At 43.9% G+C, this 14,855-nt stretch overlaps 1 non-coding gene and 2 pseudogenes across 1 annotated transcript; all 3 read right to left on the minus strand.

The window, feature by feature from the left end:
• Positions 1-2,212: 2,212 nt before the first annotated feature.
• On the minus strand, positions 2,213-4,012 carry LOC149157412 (25S ribosomal RNA; annotated as a pseudogene).
• A 270-nt stretch (positions 4,013-4,282) lies between these two features.
• Positions 4,283-4,436, minus strand: LOC149157413 (5.8S ribosomal RNA). The gene has a single exon (XR_016262051.1). It is a non-coding gene; the product is annotated as a 5.8S ribosomal RNA (ribosomal RNA).
• A 2,988-nt stretch (positions 4,437-7,424) lies between these two features.
• LOC149157414 (18S ribosomal RNA) lies at positions 7,425-9,237 on the minus strand (annotated as a pseudogene).
• Between the last annotated feature and the right edge of the window lie 5,618 nt (positions 9,238-14,855).

Below are 14,855 nucleotides of genomic sequence, written 5' to 3' on the forward strand. Positions count from 1 at the left end.
ACCAAATATATGAACAAAAGTTTAATTGACTATCAAGGGAAGGAAGAATTCATGACACCTCTTTTCGACACAAAATGACAATTACGACACTTTTTATACCAAAGCGACAGATCGATTTAAGCAACTTTTCAACAAAGGATTTTAAATGATGAACAAATACACAAAAGCATTCACTAATCCTATTCTAATGGAGGCTTATATATGTGATGCAAGTAGGCTTCAGTAAGGAGGCACTATCCATAAGCAGCAAAACAACTAAAGAAAATTGAAAACAACGTCAAAAACCCCCCAATTTCTAGAATGGAAAAAGGGTTCAGTTAGTCATCCCACTTGGGCTTCACAAAAACAGGGATGCGTCGCACTTACTACACTCGAGAAGTGTGATGCATACTGGGTTACAGTGATAGACAATGGGTGAGCAACTGAAGTGGGTTTTGGCTCAAATGTGTAGCTGTTTTCAGTGAGCTAGGCTGAGCTTTGATGGACAGTAAAGAGAAAAGTATAGAGGAATGTCTTGAGAGGTTATTGAGCTACCAAAAGGGCATCTAGATGTGCTTGTAATTCAAATGTTTAATTCATAAACCAAACCAGAGATTGACTGAAGCAACATTGATCTACTATGCAATTACAGAGCAAGAGTAGTTCGAAGGCTACTTGGCTGAATTCAGGCTCTATCTATAGTTTATAAAACAAACAATAACAGCAAACAAACATCTATTCATTCCCCAGTCGAGTCACAATTTGTTTCTGGGAAAATTAGTGTCTTGTCAAATGACTCGCCCTCTTAGTTTGGAAGCTAACCTAGAAACAATAGTCTAAAGCAATTCAACAATTTCTTCTATGTGTAACAGATAAGAGAAAGATGATGGAACCAACCTGGAACTTTTGTTTAATCCCTTGCTTGATCTCTCTCCCCCTTGACAGAGCTTGCAACTCCTCCCCATACTTAACCTGCTTAGAGAGTACCTGCATAAGTACAACAACAAAGAACCGTCAAAGCATCATGATCTATTACAACATAAACATTATAGAATCAGATATATAATGAACAAATGATAGCATTCACAAATGATAACATTCACAATTGCACAATCATATGGAAGAAAAATTGAAGAGCTTTATTAATAGAAGGGAGAATTACAACCCAATTGTATAATCCAACATCATCCTCCCAGCTTCAATCCCTCTTCACCTCGTGAAATAGCATGATCACACCAACAATACAATACTCTTTCCTCAATTACAAACTATCAACACTTCCTTGCAATTCACAATATTCCACCCCCTAGATCTCTTAGACGATGGATCCATTTATAGATGTGTGCAAGGGTGTGAGTCATCCATGGGGTTTGATTAGTGTCATTCCACTTGTTACAATTGGTTCCACTTGGAGATTTCTTGGATCTCTTACTCATCCCTGGGCAAATTCAGAGAGGCAAGTGGCATAGGAGACGTTTCTAGAAGATTCCATGATCAACCACCTAGCAAACTGTCTCGAACATTTCTCCATCCTATCCCATCACACCTAATAGAAGTCATAATCAATATGCATCACACCTTGGTAGTGTACCATTCAGTATGCATCGCACTTTGCTAGTGGAGCAGTCAGTATGGTTCAATTTAGGCCATTTCTGGAGGGTTTCTCATGTGGAACTTTTGGGGAATGATGTAATCAGATGACTATGTTCTTTTAGGGAATGAAACAACTCTTTTATGGGTTGATGAGCCCTATTTTATAAACATATAAGCTTGGGGTTGAAGTTCCCAAATATGCCTATAACATGCGCGTCACTAACTAGATGAGGAGGCATTTGGCTACCTTAATAGAGTCATAGTTACTCTCGTCATTTACCCATGCTTGGTTGAATTTCTTCACTTTGAAATTAAGAGAACTGGGTAGAAATCACATTGTGTCAGCATCCGCAGGGACCATTGCACTGCTTTGTTTTAATTAAATAATCAGATTCACCTTGTCCATACTAGTTCTGAGTTGATTGTTCAATGCCTAGGAAAATCCCCCGGTAGGGGGCATTCTACACCAATAGCCCAATCGGCACGTGACTACCCACCTTCACCATGAGAGTGACTCGGGCAGAGTACCGAAAGCCCACAAGTTGAGGTTGTAGACCCCTAGGCCCAACCCTTAGAGCCAATCCTTTTCCCGAAGTTACAGATCTGTTTTGCCGACTTCCCTTACATACATTGTTCTATTCACCAATGGTTGTTCACCTTGGAGACCTGATGCAGTTATGAATACAACTAGGAATGAATGGTACTTGGTCCTCCACATTTTCAAGGGCCACTGAGGGTGCACCGAACACTGCAAGACGTGTGGTGCTCTTCCAGCTGCTAGACCCTATCTATGGGTGAACCGATTCCAGGGTGGGAAAGTTGTTAAAAAAAAAAGATAACTCTTACCGGGGCCCTTGACGATGTCTTCAAATTTCCTAATGCTGTCACACATAGCCATGTCCTAGTTTGGGAATATTAACCCAATTCCCTTTCGATGGTCATGTAGAGTGCACCCTTGATGCAAGGCTTCCCCAAATCTTAGGATCAACTAAACCATGTCCAAGTGTTGTTCACATGGAACCTTTCCCTACTTCAATATTCAAAGCTCTCATTTGAATATTTGCTACTACCACCAAGATCTGCACCTGGGACTGATCTACCCAAGCTCATGCCCAAGGTTTCTCAACGATCCCCACTTCCTCCTACTCATCAAAGCCAGGGAATTGTTCCGATAGTTGAGTATAGGTTACGCGCTTCAGCACCATCTATTTTTGGGGCTAGTTGATTCGGCAGGTGAGTTGTTACACACTTGTTAGCAGATTTTGACTTCCATGACAAACTTCCTGTTGTCTTAATCAACCAAAACCCTTTGTGGGATGTAGGTCAGCACATAATTCGGCACCGTAACTTGACTTTCAGTTCGTCCCGTGTCGCCAGTTCTGCTTACCAAAAATGGCCCACTTAGAGCTCTCGATTCCATGATGCGGCTCAATGGAGTAGCTACACCCTCTTACCTATTTAAGGTTTGAGAATAGGTCGAGGGCGTTACACCCCCGATGCCTCTAATCATTTGCTTTAACTGATAAAACTTATGTGTGAGCTCCAGCCATACTAAGGGAAACTTTGGAGGAAACTAGCTACTAGATGGTTCGATTAGTCTTTCACCCCTATACCCAAGTCAGATGAATGATTTTCACATTAGTATCACTAGGAGCCTCCACAAAAGTTTCCTCTGGCTTTGGCCTATTCAGGCATAGTTCACCATCTTTCGAGTCCCAACAGGTGTGCTCGCACTCAAACTCTTTGCATAAGCTCAAGGTTGGTAAACGATGCAGCCCTGCAGAGAGGGGATCTCTCCCGTCAGTTTCCTTGTGCCCTGCAGGTTTTCAAACCTGCCTACTCGCACACATGTTAGAATCAAGGTTCGTGTTTCAACATGGGTTGAATGGAAAGCTCGCCAACCAACACCATCAAACCAATAGGCAGTAATCCACCCACGCTTGTGATGATGCAGCAGCCCATGTTGGCTTGCACCTCAAATCGAGCGGTGGACCAGCCTGAGCCATTCGACATTCAACCAAGGCACATCAACAACCTCCATCCACTTTCCTCCTGACAATTTCAAGCACTCTTTATTTCACTTTTCAAAGTCCTTTTTGTATTTCCCTCACGGTATTTGTTTGCTATCGGTCTCTCACCAGTATTTATCCTTGGACAAAATTTACCACCCAATTAGGGCTGCATTCCCAAACAACCTGACTCGCTGACAACGCCTCGTGATGCGGCAGGGTCCCGGCCTGATGGGGCTGTTACCCTCTCAGGCGCCACCTCCAAGGGACTTGGCCTAGGTCCACTGCTAAGGATGCTTCTACACACTACAATTCAATCAACGCTCCAACCCAATTTTCAAGGTGGGCTCTTCTCGGTTTGCTCGCCGGTACTAGGGGAATCCTTGTAAGTTTCTTTTCCTCCACTTAATTATATGCTTAAACTCTGCAGGTGTTCTCGCCTAACCCGAGGTCGCAAAGTTGGAGCTAAATCTGCCCTACCCAATGGGAGGACAAGAGAGAGCAAAGTAAGTTCAAGCGATGCCACACAAAGCCCACATCAACTAACGCTGACAGCCCATCCAAGGGGACAAGATCACCGCTTGTCGATGCACACCATGAAACATCGCTTGAGGTATTTCAGCCAACCGCACAACATTTGGCACGGATGAGCAACTCCGCTACTTCCTAACATATTGCAAGGAGCGTGTTTGAATGGGATGCGATGCCCAGAAAGACATGCCCTCAACCGAGGCCTCAGGCGCAAATTGCATTCAAAAACTTGATGATTCACGGGATTCTACAATTCACACTAAGTATCACATTTCACTACATTCTTCATCGTAATAAGAGCCAAGATATCCGTTGTCGAGAGTCGTTTCCACATATTATTGAAAAATCTGCCACAACACTGAATAGGGGCACCCCCCACAGCAAATGTAAGGTTAAGGGACAAAAGGAGGAAATGAAGAAAAATGCATGAAAGAAAGAGAAACAAAGGTGTCTACCACCCACAGGAGGAGGCTCAAATAGATAAAAATCTCCCTAAGCCCCATGCCCTCGTAAAAAGGGGGGAAATGCATGGAACAACAATCGAGAAGGACTAGGGTGAACACCTTGGGATCTTGCACTACTTTTAATCCTTCCCGAACACCAGTCCACAACAATTCCCCCTTTTCTTCGTAAAGCTAGGGACCAAAAGGAATAAGGGAAGAAAACAAGGTGAAAGAAATAGAGATCAAATGTAGCTACCAGCTCAGTAGGGGAGGCTCAAACAAAGCACAAGCCTCCCAAGCGCCATGCCTTTGCAAAAAGGGGGGAATTGAAGGGGATGATGATAGATAAGGACTAGGGTGGCCGCCCTAGGAGTTCGCACTACGTTTCATCCTTCCCAAGCACCAATCCACAACAATCACACCTTTTCTCTGTAAAGCTAAGGGCCAGAACGAAGAAGGGAAGAAAACAACATGAAAGAAAGGGATATCAACTGTGGCTACTGGCTCATAAGAGGAGGCTTCAAATAGAGAACAAGCTTCCCCAACCCTGTGCCTTGGCAAAAAGGGGGGAACTACAAGGGGCGACGATAGGGTGGCCACCCTAGGAGCTCTCACTGCATTCCTTCCTTCCCGAACACTAATCCATAACAATCCCACCTTTTCTCTGTAAAGCGAGGTGCCAAAAGGAAGAAGGGAAGAAAAGAACATGAAAGAAAGAGAGATATCAAACGTGTCTACCAGCTCACAAGGGGAGGCTCAAACAGAGAACAAGCTTCCCCAACCCTGTGCCTTTGCAAGAAGGGGGGAACTATAGGGGACAATGATTTATAAGGACTAGGGTGGCCACCCCCAGAATTTGCACTGCTTTTCATCCTTCTTGAACACCAATCCACAACAATCCCACCTTTTCTCCATAAAGCTAGGGGCCAAAAGCAAGAAGGGAAGAAAACAACATGAAAGTAAGAGATATCAAACATGGCTACCAGCTCACAATGGGAGGCTCAAATAGAGAACAAGCTTCCCAAACCCTGTGCCTTCACAAAAAGGTGGGAACTGCAGGGGACAACGATCAAGAAGGACTAGGGTGGCCACCCTAGGAACTCGCACTTCTTTTCATCCTTCCCGAACACCAATCCACACCAATCCCACCTCTTCTCCATAAAGCTAGGGTCAAAAGGAAGAAGGGAAGAAAACAACACCAAATAAACAAAGATCCCAAGAAAAGAGAGAAGCTCAATAGCACGTCGAGTAGATGTTCGCTAACCAAAAAGAAATCAAGCAAGACACCCAATCAAAAACCATCCCACCTCTTCAAACCCTCCCACATACATTATGGCACAACACCCTTTCTAGCTTACAACATAACAAACAACAATAGAACAACCAAGAAAATAAATCACAACCTAAACTTGACCACTAGAAAAGACAAGGATCGTGATGAGACTAGTGTCTGGAGCATGTTACTGAGAGGTAAACAACGCCCCAACCTGGCACAAGGCTTCAAAAAAAAAATAGACTACTAATAACAAACCCACCTCGCTATTGCACCCCTCCATGTACAAAACACCCAACAACCTTTCCAGTGAGAAAGTCAACGGGGGTCAAGAATCAAACTCCAAAGAGGAATTGTCATGGGTTGACACTCAATGCTGGAGAAAGCCATGGGACACAAATACATAGAAAAGACAAGGGCCGTGATGAGACCAGTGTCTGGAGCATGTTACTGAGAGATAAACAACCCCCCAACTTGGCACAAGGCTTCAAACGACAAATAGACTACTAATAACAAACCCACCCCGCTATTGCACCCCTCCATGTACAAAACACCCAACAACCTTTCTAGTGAGAAAGTCAACGGGGGTCAAGAATCAAACTCCAAAGAGGAGTTGTCATGGGTTGACACTCAATGCTGGAGAAAGCCATGGGACACAAATACATTGATGGTGTAAGGCCACTAAAGAGAGGGATGTCCACAATGTGCACACCAAAAAACAAAGAAATGACCAAGTCCCACAAAAAACCCACAATCCAAAGCGAGGAACAAAGACGGAACCTGCTACTTCTTTTTCCCTTAGAAGGGGAGTGGCTCATGAGAGGAGGAGGAATTCCCTTGATGGCAAAACCATGAGATAAGATTTCCACCCTCATGCCCATTGGTGGGGAAAATTGCGATCTCGATGGAGCTCAGACCGAGGGAGGGGTTTTTCATTACCTAGACACCCAACCCTTCCACGAGGGCTTATCGAGGAATGGTCAGAAGGACTAGGGTGGCCAGCCCCACGTGTTGAACTGCTCTTCATCCATCCCATATTGACCCCAGCCCAACAATTTCCCCCCATGGAAGATTTGAAATACCAGGCGCACGTGCAACCACTCCCTCGACCCAACCACCAGCAAAAAAGCTCACCCAAGCAACAAATCAACCACCATCGCCTTTTCGAGAGAACCAACTATACAAGACCGCACCCTTGGCCCATGCCTTCCAACAAACAAAAGATCGAGCACTACCGCTATGAATGAGTCTGAATTTATCCCAAGCACCTCAACTACAGCAACCATGCCCGACCTTCCCAAGCACCTCAACTGTAGCAGCCATGCCTAGCCGAATAGATCATTGGAAGGGCTCCTAGGAAACAAGCTTTTGAATCCCCAACAGAAACACATTGGGGGAAAGAAAAAAAAAGGATGGGCGGGAAAAGCATAAGCATGGCTTGCAAGCACACATACAAAAAACAAGCGTTACCTCAAGACAAGAAACCAACAATGTTCCCGCCAAACACCAAACCCACTCCCCTAGAGACACAACACACAGTCCCACATTGCAATCGAAACCCAACCAGCCTGAACCAAAAAAGAAACCCCCTGCTATCAACGATCCTATCGCAGGTTCACCTATGGTAACCTTGTTACGACTTCTCCTTCCTCTAAATGATAAGGTTCAATGAACTTCTCACGACGTCGATAGCGGCGAACCACCATTGTCGATGCAATTTGAACACTTCAATAGATCATTCAATTGGTAGGAGTGATGGGTGGTGTGTACAAAGGGCAGGGACGTAGTCAATATGAGTTGATGACACACGCTTACTAGGAATTCCTCGTTGAAGACCAATAATTGCAATGGTCCATCCCCATTACGATGCAATTTGAGAAGATTTCTCGATCCTCTCAAACCAGGAAGAAAAACTCGTTGGCTGCATCAGTGTAGCGTGCATGCAGCCCAGAACATCTAAGGGCATCATAGACCTATTATTGCCTCAAACTTCCATGGCCTAAATGGCCATAGTCCCTCTAAGAAGCTAGCTGCGAAGGGGAACCTCCATGTAGCTAGTTAGCAGGATGAGGTCTTGTTCATTCATCGGAATTAACCAGACAAATCGCTCCACCAACTAAGAAAGACCATGCACCACCATCCATAGAATCAAGAAAGAGCTCTCAATCTGTCAATCGTTGCTATGTTTGGACCTGGCAAGTTTCCCCGTGTTGAGTCAAATTAAGCTGCAGGCTCTTTTCATGGTGGTGCCCTTCCATCTATTCCTTTAAGTTTCAGCGTTGCGACCATACTTCCCCCAGAACGCAAACACTCACATTTCTCAGAAGGTGTTGGCGGAGTCCTTAGAGCAACATCCACCGATCCCTGGTTGGCATCATATATGGTTGAGACTAGGATGGTATCTAATTGTCTTCGAGCCCCAAAATTTTGTTCTTGATTAATAAAAGCATCCTTGGAAAATTCTTTCACAGTGGTCTCTCTTTCATAAATCCAAGAATTTCACCTTTGACAATAAAATACAAATGCCCCTGATAGTCCCTATTAATCATTACTCTAGTCCTGAAGGCCAGCACAATAGGACCAGATTCCTATCACATTATTCCATGCTAATGTATTCAAAGCATAAGCTTGCTTTGAGCACTCTAATTTTTTCAAAGTAACAACATCGGAGCTGCAACCTAGCCAATTAAGGCTAGGAGCACATCGCCAAAAAAAGGGATGGAAGGGCACGTGCACACTGAGTAGGTTGACTGACCTTTACAACCCAAGATCCAACTATGAGATTTTTAACTGGAACGACTTAAATATACGTTATTGGAGTTGGAATTACCATGGTTGTTGGCATCAAAATTCCCCTCCAATGGATCCTTGTTAAGGGATTTAGATTGTACTCATTCCAATTACCAGACTCGATGAGCCCAGTATTATTATTAATTGTCACTACCTCCCCATGTCAGGATTGGGTAATTTGTGCACCTACTGACTTCCTTGGATGTGGTAGCCATTTCTTACGCTCCCTCTCCAGAATTGAACCCTAATTTTGCATCACATGTCACCACGATGGTAGACCTCTATCCTACCATCGAAATTTGATAGGGTAGAAATTTGAATGATTCATCTCCAGCACAACGGCTGTGTGATCCGTTGAGTTATCATGATTCACCAAGAAGCGGGCAAGCCCGCGCTAGCCTTTTATCTAAAAAATGCATCCCTTCCAAAGAGTTGAGACTTGGCGCACATATTAGCTCTAGAATTACTATGGTTATCCGAGTATTATGGTACCATCAAAAAAACTATAACTGATTTAATGAGCCGTCCGCAGTTTCATAGTCTGAATTAGTTCATACTTAGACATGCATGCCTTAATGTTTGAGATAAGCATATGACTACTAGCAAGATCAACCAGGTAGCACCCTCCCACTTCAAAGGGAATTCCGGGTGCTCTCTTACCAAGAGCCAACATGAACACCCATCAAGTCAAAGAGATATCAAAATATCATGTAAAACTTTTATGCCTTGCATCTCTTTCATCCCAAGAAGGAAGCACACACAACATGCCAAGGACATGGCAAACAAATGTGTAGACCTGACGAGACACAATGCACCAAGGCCACTTCAGAGTTTGCAACCATGCCCCAACCAACAAGAAAACGAGCGATCACTCACCCTCTCCCTTAGAAATGCCTCCAAAAGCTTCCACGTCCCGCACCGAGGCCACCTAGGAGTCCACCTAGACAGTAGCAATGGTGGACCTCGACCTCCCAATCACCTGTGGCAGCCTTCATGCAAAGGAAATAAATGGAGAATGACCAACCATGCAAACTCTATATTATAAATGAGCCCAACCCTCCTCGTCCCATAGTGAGGTCACTTAGGAATCCACCCGGACAGCAGCAACGATGGACCTCAATCTCTTGATCGCTTGTGGTAGCGTCGATACGAAGGAAAAGAAAGGAAATAAAAACAGGAAGATTGACCTCAAATCCTATCATAGAGAGGCCATACAAACCTCCCCGCCCTGCATCGATGGCACCTGAGAGTCCACCCAGATAGCAGCAACAGTGGACCTCGATCGGATGATTACCTGCAGCAGCCTCAACACAAAGGCAAGGGAACAAAATAATACAAGACAAATCAAGCCTGCAACCTCCCCTAGAAATGCCCCCCAACCCTCCCCTCCCTGCACAGAGGCCACCTATGAGTCCACCCGAATAGCAGAAATGATGGACCTCAATCACATGATCGCCTATGGCAGCCTCAATGCGAAGGAAATGGAAGGAAAGAAAATAGGACCAACCGAGCCCACAACCTCTCTTAGAAATGTCCATGACCCTCCCCGCCCCAAACTGAGGCCACCTAGGAGTCCACCCGGACAGCAGCAATGGTGGACCTCAATCACTTGACCACCTACGGCAACCACAATGCAAAGGCAAATGAAGGAAATAAATGCAAATCAAGAGGCTCACACACAATACAAGAACATATCCAAATAGGAGGAGGATCAGGCAGCTCCAGACCCCATGCACCCTATGTACAGCCAACCTAGGAGATTTCCCACAACTTTACTAACTGTACAATGAAAAATTTTCACCTATGGCCACCTCCACACAGAGGAGGGATGTTGAAGCATTCCACCTCAAAATCCTTCTTCCAAATAGCTCCCACCATCAATGTAGTAAGCCTCCTCCCCATTGGACCATGAGTGCATACATAATTGAAACAAAAAATTCTCATAAACATTGTGACTTAACATTTCCAATCGCAAAAGCCTACCACGAACGCGAGATGCAAGGAAAAAGTCAACCACTCGATCAAACATATGGGCCAACACATCTATCAAAACCTCAAAGACAACGCAACCATGGATGATGTGCACTTTGAAAGGAATGCCAACCCCTAACTTTACAATAAGGAGAACAATGCCTCACATCGCCCAATGGAAAAAGCAAGCAAGAGGGAGGGTAGATGGTTTACAACCAACACCCTTCCACGTTCCTCTTAAATGTATGCATCTCAACTGACAATGCCAACACAGAAAGAGTACAAGCACAAGAAACTGGCACCAAAAACTATTGAACAATGAAGAGGCTAGCTGTCGCAGGGAGCCACACCACAACAACACATACAACTCCAAGAAATTAGAGCAGAAGGGGAATTGTTCACATATGCCTCCCGAGACAAGCATGGCCAACATTACTGCTCATGTGCTACCGAGTGGGTATGGAGAGAAGATGAAAATCGGCCACCCTAAAAACGGCCCAAGGCCATGCTTGAGGCAAACCCGAAAACCCAACTCAATTACCAAACCACCTTTCACACGAAAAGAAAAACCCTCCCCACCAAATAGGGAGGAGGTGAAAAACATAACAAGGGGCCAATCTCAATGGAGCCACACATGGCTACCTAGCCCAATCAAAATTTTCTATTTGCAGCAACCAAGGGGCACGATAGCAACATAGGCACGATAGAGTTTTGGGGTTTCCATCTGGGACCACAAAAATGAAGGCTCAAAGGAGCGCCGAGAAAGCTTTAACATTTTTATCATTCAGATGGGCAAGAGGGACGGGGACGAGCTTGGCCATCATTACCACTCATGTGCTACCAAGTGGGGATGGAGAAAAGATGAAAATCAGCCTCACTACAAATGACCCAAGGCCATCGTTTAGGCAAACCCAACAAAAAAACTCAATTACCAACCCACCTTTCACACAAAAAGAAAACCTATCACTTGTATCATTTGGATGGGCACGAGGGACCAAGACGAGCCAGGGAGCCACACCACAACAACCCATACAACTCCAAGAACTTAGAGAGCAGAAGGGGATTGTTCATATATGCCTCTCAGGACAAGAATGGCCAAAATTACTGCTCATGTGCTACCAAGTGGTGTTTTGTTCATACGAGAAGAAAACCTATCTCTTGTATCATTTGGATGGGAATGAGGGGGCTAGGACGAGCCAGGAATCCACACCACAACAACCCATACAAGTCCAAGAACTTAGAGAGAAGAAGGGGAATTTTTCACATATGCCTCCCAAGACAAGCATCTCCAACATTACCACTCATGTACACCGACTGGGGATGGAGAGAAGATGAAAATCGACCACCCTACAAACAACCCAAGGCCATCGTTCAGGGAAACCACAAAAAAAACTCAATTAGTTTTTTCAGACTCTCAAAATTGAAAAACACCGAGTTGTTCCTATACTGGACTCGTTAAAATTTCACAGTAAAGGACCTGTTCGATTACAAACAGGAACGGACCACTCCTTCTTAGGGTCCGAATCTAAACTAAGTTGGACTCATCCAAAGGATGAGCTTATAATCAAGCATATGTTATCCTCCTCAAGCTTGTAAAAAATAAAGAGGTACTTGCCAGAAATGGTGGGGGAAAAGAGAGAAGAATGAACCTATTTGTTATCCTTTGCTACAGAAGAACCTTATCACCGCTCTTGAACACGACACTTTTTATTCACCTAGGTTGGGAAATCCTTTGCCTTAAAGTTGATTAAACCTCTTTGAAAGTCTTCAACCATTTTGGGTATTAACTTTGGGTCAACCGTCACCAAGCCATCTGTCGTGTCGTTATGTGTTCAAGAGGTCTTTGCAAATAAACCATTCATACGCAAAACACATGTCATCCATTTGACCATCCCTGAGTCAGTCCTTCCAGCAACATTTCTTCAACTTGAACAATGATTTCGTGTTGTGGGCTTGCCTGCAATGGGTCGCTTTCTATCGACATCAGTACATTATCTAGAAAGATGACTTAGAAATCGTCAGTACCTTGAAGTCTGCATGCATCAATGGCAGGTTTCTCGCCTTTGACGACGGTTTACATCATTGACTTTCGATCAAGGGATTCCGTGACACGTTCGACATCGACTCATTCATTCACATTTCATGGATTGTACTGGGTACTTTGAGAACCATTGACATCACTGGTGGTCTCTCTCATGCTTGTTAACGGTTTACATCATTGACCGGTAATCAAGTGGTTTCTACCATGCTCGACATCAACTCATTTATTCGCATGGATAGAATCGTACCAATTCGAGAAGTAGAGATGAAGACCCTGGATTTAGTTTCCGCCATCCAGGCTGCGAGGAGTTTTGTATTCATTATATAGTAGACTTATCATAAATAGATGGCTGCGTCCATACTGTGTCTACAGAAGTCTATGATTGTGATGCACTGCAAAATCATTCTTGTATCAGAGGAGTAGTTAGATTGTTAGTTAAAGTTTTCAATCTGAGTATGGGAATGCCTACCTCAGTGATGATATCATCTTATATATGTCTTTTGTGTTGAATAATTTCAGGTTCTGACCAGGCTCTCCGCAAGATACTCCTTGAAATGATAAAGTACTTCACCCTTCCTAGATCATATGAAACCCTAATCTACTACAGGCTTCGCACTTTAGGGGGCAATCTGTTACACTAAAAAATGTCACCATGATTATTTTAAGTTAGTATGGCTCCATCCACTGTCATACTATCCTCCTTAGCAAGTCTCATGCCTCTGCTCTGCATGTCAAACTCCAGAAAGAAGAGAAAAGTCATTTAAAGTCAATTATCTCTGGTACGCAGTTTCTCTTAGCCTTACCTGCGGGTACGCAGCCCAAGTTCACAATACCTGCGTACATGTACGCTCTGTATGTAAAGGGGTGGGTGCGTACCCCTGTAAAGGTCAAAAGGCGCAAGTTTCATCTTAAAAAAGTTACTTGTGGTCATTTCTAGAGCATTCTAGAAGCTTGTTTGACGTGTATGAAGCACCTCCAGATGGTTCATGTACCCAAAGAAAGAGGAACTTATCCCATGAAGAGGGGAGCCTATCCCATTGAAAGAGGGGCTTATCCCATCCATGGTGGAGCTAATTAACTTCCTCTAGAACACTATAAATACAGGCATTGGGCCAGAGGGAGGGAGGTTGAAAGCTGAACATTCCTAAGGGTAGATGCTGCTGGAATTAGGACTTCCTTGTGAGAGCTTGTGAGGAGAGATTACCATCTTTACTTGTTTCCATTGGGAGGTGGGTGAACTGATCAAAGTAAAGGAGGACTCTTGTGGACCCTGGGAGGAGCTTGCACAACACCAAGGATCAGGTTGTAATGGTTCCTTTTGTTACCTTTAATACAAATTAGTCCATTCTTCTCAATAACTTGTTATTTATGAGTTGTTTCATATACTCCTTGGTCTATATGTTGAATATGCTTTGTTTTATGTTATAATCAGGTGCTATTTAATAGTTTGACTGTTGGTGAATGCAGGTTTTGAAGAGAAGGAGGAGCTCATCCGGATCAACGAAGCTGGACTACTACAATAGCATTTGGTTAGAGGTAAGAGCTAAACACTTGATTTCTCATATTGTAATGCATATTTAGAGAAGGATTGCTCTCTTTTGTCTTGTTTGTCATTAGAAAGTCTTAGACTTCTAGGAAGTTCGGTTGTGTCCGCACCTTCGACTGATTCTGTGTGACATAAGGTAAGCAAGAGATTCCCTTCATATTCTTCCAAAACTACCATATCTTATCATTTAGCTTGGACCAAGCAAGATGCTTCACCCCTGCTAAACCTATCACAAAGTATTACACTTCCCTTTGAAAACCTGAATCACCATTCAAATTTCTTCACCATTCACTAGGTTCTTCCTGCAAAATGAATCAACCCTTGATACCACCTGTTATGAAGTAATGATGAGATTAGTTTCTTTCACCTGCACTTCAACTAAATCATCTCTGATACCACCTGTCATGCCCCTACACTAGTGGTACTCTTCCAACCGCACTATAGTGAGGTGCGGCACCACCGACCACTTTCTTTTCACCAATACTTATGACCGTGGACTACGCCTAACATTCGTACATAGTTTATTTTTCATTACCAAGTATTAGTTTATCCTTTATACACGATGAAAACCATGAACATTCATCATAAACAGTAATAACATGAACAATTGCACAACAGTATAAAGGGAGGGGCAACTCCCCGATGTGAGTATGCTTGAATCATATATATATATATATAT

The sequence above is a fragment of the Pinus tabuliformis genome, chromosome 5_2, assembly GCF_031772625.1.
Source record: "Pinus tabuliformis cultivar Carrire ecotype Pingquan chromosome 5_2, CPIR1, whole genome shotgun sequence".
Lineage (NCBI taxonomy): Eukaryota > Viridiplantae > Streptophyta > Pinopsida > Pinales > Pinaceae > Pinus > Pinus tabuliformis.